General features: G+C 31.7%; 1 pseudogene; it reads right to left on the bottom strand.

Moving 5' to 3' along the window:
* Positions 1-4,729: 4,729 nt before the first annotated feature.
* Positions 4,730-7,803, bottom strand: LOC107950754 (probable GABA transporter 2; annotated as a pseudogene).
* Between the last annotated feature and the right edge of the window lie 630 nt (positions 7,804-8,433).

Below are 8,433 nucleotides of genomic sequence, written 5' to 3'. Positions count from 1 at the left end.
TTATTATATGTTCAAATCACATCCTGTCAATCTCTATTCATAATCATTTCACTATTCTAGTACCTTCTATAACATATCTCAACCCAATTTCATATCAATTTCATATATCAGATAAGCCATGCAACTTCTTATTCTATTCAATTTAGTCCTCTATCTTGATATAGCATATCAAACATCTCATTTTAACTCGTATAGGCATTATATACTTACCTCACAACTAAATTATGTAATTGAACATGAACAAGCAATAATTAAATTGAATCGGATTATAGAAATACAAACCAAAAGCTCGTGTCACTCGTCGTCAACTCTTGCCTTTCCTTTCCCTCTCTACGGTCTTGTGTCATCCTTAGCTATGAATAATAATTCAATCATGATTTAGTATCAAATTCCATATCAAAACACATTCAATTTCAAAATTATACATATTTTGTAATTTATTCAATTTAGTCCCTAAAAGTGGAACTAACCTAACTTTCAACTTAGAGCCCCAAATTGAAATCTGATTTCACTATTATTCATTAGGGACCTCTTATTTTCTTTTCCTATTTTAAAATTTAAAATTTATTCAATTTAGTCCTTATGAACAATTCTAACAATTAAACTTTATAATATAGTCCTTTTCTCACATCTAAGCTTAAAATCTATCAATTTAACACCTAAAACTTCCAATTCTCAACTATGGAAACTTTCAAAACCTTAATAGTTTTACAAATTGGTACATGGGCTAGCTAAATCAAGCTCTCATGACCTCAAAAACATAAAAATTACAAGAAAATGACTAGATTGCGCATACCAAATTAGGGTCAAAAGCTTTAAAAGTTTCTTATGTTATTCTTTCTTTTGTTTTGGGTTGAAGATAAGGAAGATGATGAATAGCTTCTTATTCATCCACTATCTCTAATATATATAATTAGTGGAGTTAATTAGGTAATTAGCCCTAAATTAACATATAATATTTAGTTTAATTAAATTAATGGTCACATGCTTAAACCGTCCACTAAGTATCATTATAATAGGGTTTAATGGCTATTTTGAATCTTTGGTTAATTTCAATTTTAGTCATTAATTCATTTTTAATTAAAAATCTATAGCGATTAGACTTTACAATTTAGTCCCTAAGCCCTAATTAAACTCAATTTCGGTTAAATTACTTATCTAAAATTCAATTCAGTTATATAAAAACTTTGTAAATATCTAATAATAATATTTGCAAACTCAGTTTACGGAATCAAGGTTCCAAAACTGCATTTTTCAACACCACTAACTTTCGAATCGTTACAATTAGGCTTGATTATGAATGGTGCTAGCCAAATAATCAATAATAGTTTTGGGTATAAATATATTGTTGTATGATCTAGTTACAACTATGCAAAATTAGAAATTAGCTTCATGGGTGGTGAAGCTGTGAGAGATATTATTTCTTTGAGATATTTGGGTTGGTGGGTTGTGGTGGTTGAAAGTGTAGTGGTTAAAATAATTTAACATTTATTACTCTCAAATAAATCTCATCAAATGGCTCGGCCCAAAGGCCTCTCGAAAAGTAGGAGGGTTTGGGAAAAATTATAGACTCGAACAATAAGTTTGGACAAAAATAAGTCTCGTTTTCTAAACAAGTTAAGCCTCGAGTAGGATTTTTTTACTCGACCCCAGGCCGACCCAAATTAGTTGCTTTGTTGTTATTTTGTTATTGTTTTGTTGTCATTTCACTATTATATTGTTATTATTTGGATATTGTATAACTCTTGTTTTATTGTTAATTTTGCTATTATTTTAGAGGCTTTGTTTGATAAGTTGCAACTATCTTAGTGTTATTTAAGTATAAAAACTTTTTTAATATATTTTCAATTTATTGGGAAACATTTCTTTTAATGTTTTTAGTGTATTTGATGTACTATATTTTTTAAAATTTGTTTTTATATAAAAAATAATCTAAAAAATTAATACAGGCGAGTCGGGTCAAGTTTAGCATTTTAAATCTAGACCGAACTTGGGAGAAATTTAGGCCCATTTCGGGCCAGGGTCGGGCCTAGGCAATGGGCCTAAAATTTTGCATCAGTCCAACCCACGATCAAGTCTACTCGCAAAACAAATACTACAAAATAACAACAATAAAATATCTAATACTTATATAGTTAAACACTTTATTGAATTAGTGTCATTCTTAGTTGAATCACCAGTTTAATTATGAAATTACGGAAATATTATTATTTTTAATTATTATTAATATTACTATAATAGCGTTTTTATTTTTGATACTTTTGTTTATAATTAAACATATGTTCAAATAATATTAAAATATAAATTTATTACTGATCCATTTAGATTAATTATAGAATAAATTTAAAAAAAAATAATAAAATGTTTAATTTTAACATAAAATATAAATATTTATTTTTCTTCTCTCTAATATAAGCTGCGGTTTTTTTTTTTAATGCTAAATTTATTCTTTATTTTCACACACACACGCACTTCTCTTACACATCTATTACCCACCTAGTATCTTGCCACCTTGCAGCCAATTTGTGATCTTATCTCCATGCTTAGCCGACTTCAATGTCCTCAAGCTTTTCTGCAGTAAAATAGTTCTATATGTTTTTCTATTTTTCATTTGCTATCAAGTAAATATGCCTGCTTCAACTATGAAACATTACACTCTTTTTTCTTTCTTTCTTTTTTTTTTTTTTGCAAAAGGTATAATAGTAATATAAACTGCAATTGGATCTTCTTGTCTATGAGATAATTTGTCTAAAATATTCTTCAACCAAATTGCTCAACTATGTATTCTACTTCACATGTTAAAAGAGTTACTATTTGTTGTTTATTTGACAATCATGAAAATGTTGCAGAGTCAATATAAAATAAATATTTAGACGTGGTTTTGCCATAATCACTGTCTGGATTAAACCAATTTTAAATTTTGAGAATATGTATAGAATAAACTACGATCCATCGACTTATCTCAAATTTTTTTTGTCATTTGCTATATCCAGATAATTGCTCAATGTAAACCTCTTTTAAGTAGCCTTTAAGGAATGTCGACTTCACGTCCATATAATAAATTTTTCATTTGTTTTATCCAACATATTTCTACAATCATACTTTTGAAGAAAGTTCAAATTTTTTTTTAAAAATCACTTTGAACATAACTAATTTATTCTCTATTTATATTATATTCAATAATATTATCTAAAGAATAAATTTTAATATATTATCAACTGGAGTTGTAATTGATTAAGTGTTCAACTTTTCTAAAAGTAACTCAGATTCAAATTATTGTTGTAACAGAAAGATTGAATATAATATAAAAATTATTATTACAGTTTTCAAGAATTATTTATCAATATTTGTTATATAATACTTAAAATTTTAAAACTATTAATTTAAATAATTAGATTTTAAGACTTAAATTATATCTCTTTTATTATATGATAATTAAATAATTAAAATATATTAGATTTTATTTAAAAAATAAATTATCCAAATTATAAATAACTTTGATGTATATGTTGTAGTTGATGTTTCGATAAACTAGAGAATTAAAGTAATTAAAAAATAAGTTTTGAATTTTTGGTAGTCAGAAAATTATTTGGTAAATTAGTAAAATTTAAGTATTAAATATAATTATTTTATTCGATAAAAATAAATCTTGATCTTTTAAAATTATTTATTTTTTAAGTCCAGTCTTATTTATAAAATATTTATATTATTTTAATTAAAAGTTAAATATGGCAACCGGAATATCTCACATCTACATTTGTATAAAAAGAGATAACTGATTTCAAATATATACTGTTTTTTTTAAAAACTGAGATATGATACTTGCTCACCCCATCCCTTATTTATATGGTTGAGAGTTGGATTACTTTGATATTTTAAATTATTATCCCATTATTTTATTTTATTCCCCTTTTTTTTTATCTCAATTTCTCTATTATTTTTTCCTCATGTTTCTTTTTTAATCTAAAAATCATCCAAATTTTAAATATCTTGAAACTGTACTAAATTTCAAGCTAGTCCTATTTATACAATAAAAAAATTCGGAATAGCAAAACTCGAAGCATGTCATGATTCTAGTTCTACTTTGAAACTGTGTGTATATCCCCCATAAAGCTGACAAATGGGTCGTTGTTGATAAGATGACAAAGATTGCCATTAGTTAGGTGTGTTGAAGGGGGTTAGGATCCTATTGTCCGCCATGGTTATTGTGAAGCTTGTTTGTTGTTGCGAGAAGCAATATAACATCCATTGGTTCTGTTACCTACGGTAACGATTATGGGCGAGGAAGTATGTTTTCCTTCAAGTCGAAGGACTAGTTCATGGTCCATGAGTTTTTCAAGCATCTCTTCGTCTTGAATTGGTGTGCTGCGAGTACGGATAGAGGCTGAAAGTTGTCGAAATTCAGGGCCAAAACCGTTGAGAATTTTGTCTGAATTCTTCCGAGGATATTGGTGAACCAGCAGTAGCAAGTTCATCGGAAATTGTTTTGATTTGATGAAGATAGTCAGCTGCACTTCTAAGAATAAATTAATAGGGAAGTGAAAGCCAAAATACAAGTTTTAGATTATTGAATAATTAGTATTTTTATGCAGCAAATTGTCAACCAATTTTATGAATTTCCAACTATTGGTCAACCAGGCACTGCAACATCAAAATAGCACTGCCTTTGTCTCTTTTTGTCTTTCGTTGCTAAGTTTTGTTCTTATAAGTACCAAATTGAAAAATGTGATAAATTTCAGGGGTAAATTACACATTGATCATCTAAATTATGGTAACTCATTTATGGGGACATGTTACACTTGGTTACAACAAAGGAAACAATGCTTCTTGCCTTTAAGAAGCAGAATTTCCTGAGCTTTTAAGCGATATGATCACTGGTTAGTCAACCACATCACTGCTAAAAAGCTTGAACTTGTTGGCATCAAGAACCAATTTCCTAATAGATGAAAATGAACCCATGATTCCCACACCTGTGAAGACAATAATGATGGACAAATTGATCCAGTAGGTGAGGGTTGACCTTGAAGGCTTATAAGTCATGTTATAAAGAAGCATAGGGAGGATGAAATCTAACGGGATGAAGCCGATGGCACCAACGACCCCACTAATGTCACCAAAGAAAGGGAGCATTGCTGCCATAAACCCGCAGAATATCACATACAGTGACCGAAGTATTAGCCTAGGGATAAGGTTCCTTTTGGAAAACATCCCTTGTTTCACATCAGCTGATTGGTTTTCCCATGATCTCATAAGCAACTTGTGAATAAACCTGTTTTGTAATCGGAGAAAGAAAGCTACCTCAACGCTATGGAAATGAAAAAAGATAGCATATGAATGGCTTACCAAGCCAATAGCTAAGAGTTGGAGGAGAACGAAGACAACGGCGAGGCCGAGAACTATGGTTGGAGCCAAAGAAGGTCCTTCATCAGGCATCAAGCTTTTAAGAATGTTTGAGTTAGAGTTGTTGCCAAAAACCCAATATCCGGAGACTGCAGCTGAGTAGAATGTAAGGAGGGCCACGGTGTAACACATTAGCAGTCCTTTTACCATCTTTCCTGTAGCAGGTGGAGCCAAAGTAGCCTATAACAATGAGAAAGTGTTTTCAGAATGTTTCCACTACTCGTAACGTTCAAATCAAATTATAAGAGTTGAAATTACTTGTATTTCAGGAAGTATGCCATTCCCAAAAATTGCAGCTATTATGGAGATAGAAGTGAAAGCACTAAACACCCTTGATGAACCTGAAGGTTCCAAGGAATAGTCCCTAGGAGGAGCATTTTTGGAGAGACCTGCAGTAAAAAATTATTGAAGATTATTCAAATCCACTAATGAAGCTGCATGGATGTGCGTGTCAACACTGATAATAAATGAAGAGAATTCTGCGCATAAACAATGGTGGAAACTATTACAGTCTTTAACACAAAAGACAGAAATTTAACCACTATAGTATTGAATAAATTTACATTGAAAACTTTGTAAGTAACTGGCCATTAAAAGTGTGTTTATCCTTGTTTAACATTGGTAGGGCCTGAATTAAGCTTGATGTTAAAAATGTGTCGGATTCAGAGACACCTTCAGCACAACATTGAATACTTCACATTCATGTCAGTATGAAATCAAAACTAGTCAAATTATCTGCTTTTCTGCTTCAAACAAGAAAAAGAGATGGCAGTCTGGACCAAGTATTGAATCCTGTTTATGTGTTGTTGTTTTTTCCCTACCAGGCTAACATAAGAACCTATAAACCAAGATTTGGAAGCAAGTCAATGGAGTCTATACCTGCATTAATACAAGCACCAACCATAAGGAAAGTGTACACCAAGCAAAGAAGGGAAGCAAAATTGATATGTCTGAGGGAATGGAAGGAAGGCAGTTGAGAGAGAACTATCATCACCACTGTCACCATTGCTATAAACTCATACAGCTTCAATGATCCATTTGGAGAAAGGTTTTCATACATGATCTTTCCAAAAACCAAAAACAGGCAAAATTAGAAAAACATAAAAGAAGAGCAATAAATGACCAAATTTTACCCCATATACAAGTCCCATCTTCAAACTAGAGCTAGCCATTGGACCATGCTAGAAGATGGAAATTTAATTTTCAAATGTATTTGATGAGATCGAAGTTGCTATTATATGTCATATTCATAGCTCATATAACTTCCGAATGGAATTAATAGATGGATTGGAGGACCATACCTTGAGGCATTCCCCTGCAAGCAAAATTGCCCCTATTCCAACCCCTGTATTGATAGCGGTTTGGATGAATATAACAAAATAAAACATCCAACCAGACCCTGCATGAAACATTGGCATCTCCTTTTAACATCTTTAACCACGGAACAAAACACTGGGTTCAGTTCTGTCCTAATTGCAGGAACTCTTTCAGAATCACCTACCCTAACCTATTAGCTAAAGACACGTATACAACTTGTATAATGTGAATTGCCAAAATCGAAATGGCAAAAAGTCCACCTTGTTTTTATTCTAGGAATGATATCATCGAACTTGGAATGTCACTATAAGAGGGTAATCATTTTCCATTAGTTTATATGTGATCCAACTTTTACGCTTTCCAAAATCTAATAATTACTGAAAATGAATACTGAACCGCAAGCGAAAATGCAACCGGCCAACACGGAACGAATATTGCATGATCCGAAAAAAGGAAAACTTATTGTAGGTCGCTACCTAGAACGTCGGCGGCGAGTTCACGGAAGCGGATATGGCGGCGGCCGGCTTTTTCACAGTGCTCAAGCACCTTGGACATGAGATAGTAAGAGTAGAAGGTGACGCATCCTAAAACCGTTAAACATAAGAAACCCAGGCCCCAACCTAGTCCCCTGAACGCGTATGGCAGTGTCAGAATTGTCGGCCCCACTATCGCCGTCGTCAGATGAAACCCCGCATGCCACCACTTCCCTATAAAGAAAAAAAACGATTTGGTTATATCATGGCTTTATAATGTTGCTCTGATTCTGATTCTGATTCTGATTCTTCACCTTTTGATTCAAGAACAAAGGTAGCTCCGGCATCGGAATCCAGGCGGAACTCCGGGAACGGGTCTCGTTCTGGAGGTTCCGCCATTAATGGTGCCTCTGAAAGATGAAGAAGAAGAAGAAGGGTTAAATTATTATGGGAAGTACGGTAGCAACCACCACGTGGGGGAGGAGAAACCGATGAAGGGAGAGCTTAGCTTAGCCGCCCGAGGACGTAAAAGAATCCTCTAAATTAGTGAACAAACATCATCATTCATTAGAATGTGTTCGTCTTCAATGTTGCTTGTGGTTCTGTATTTAATGGGATAAGAAAATTACCTGACTGCCTAGACAAGTGTGAATTAAAGATGGTGATAGGTAAGGGTTATTTGGTCTTTTTCTTTTCTTCTTTTTTCTCTAGTTTCCTACAGCCTACCGGGAGTTAGCCATACTAGTTGCATTTCATTGGAACTTGGATCCTAAAATTTAGCCCTTATAATTTAAATAAATCTCAACATTATTGGCAATGCGATTTAAATTAAATTAAAAGAAATCTCAAAATTTTTTATTTGGGAATCTTAAATTGTAGTTAGAAGTCGTATTGCAAGTGAAAGTTTCTTCAAACCAATTGAGTTTTTAATATATCAGTTTGTTGTTTATTATTAACAGCACGTTTGGTTCGCTGTAATGGAATAAAGGCGTAATAACAATTCAATTGTTTAGTTGAATGTAATGGAATAGAGGCGTAATAGTATTATTATGTTTGGTTGAATAGAATAGAGACGTAATAGCGTAAGGAAAAAAACTAAAATGACTAAAATACCCTTAACAGAATTTTTTTTAGGTAGATGATTTATTGTTATTGTTATTAAATTTTAATAAGATTATTAATATAAATAATAAATAATTTAATAATAATTTAAAATAATTATTATTAAATATAATTTAATAAA

This window comes from Gossypium hirsutum, chromosome D03 (assembly GCF_007990345.1).
Source record: "Gossypium hirsutum isolate 1008001.06 chromosome D03, Gossypium_hirsutum_v2.1, whole genome shotgun sequence".
Classification (NCBI taxonomy): Eukaryota; Viridiplantae; Streptophyta; class Magnoliopsida; order Malvales; family Malvaceae; genus Gossypium; species Gossypium hirsutum.
Note: the sequence above shows the minus strand (reverse complement) of the source record. Positions and strands in the feature narration are given on the sequence as shown.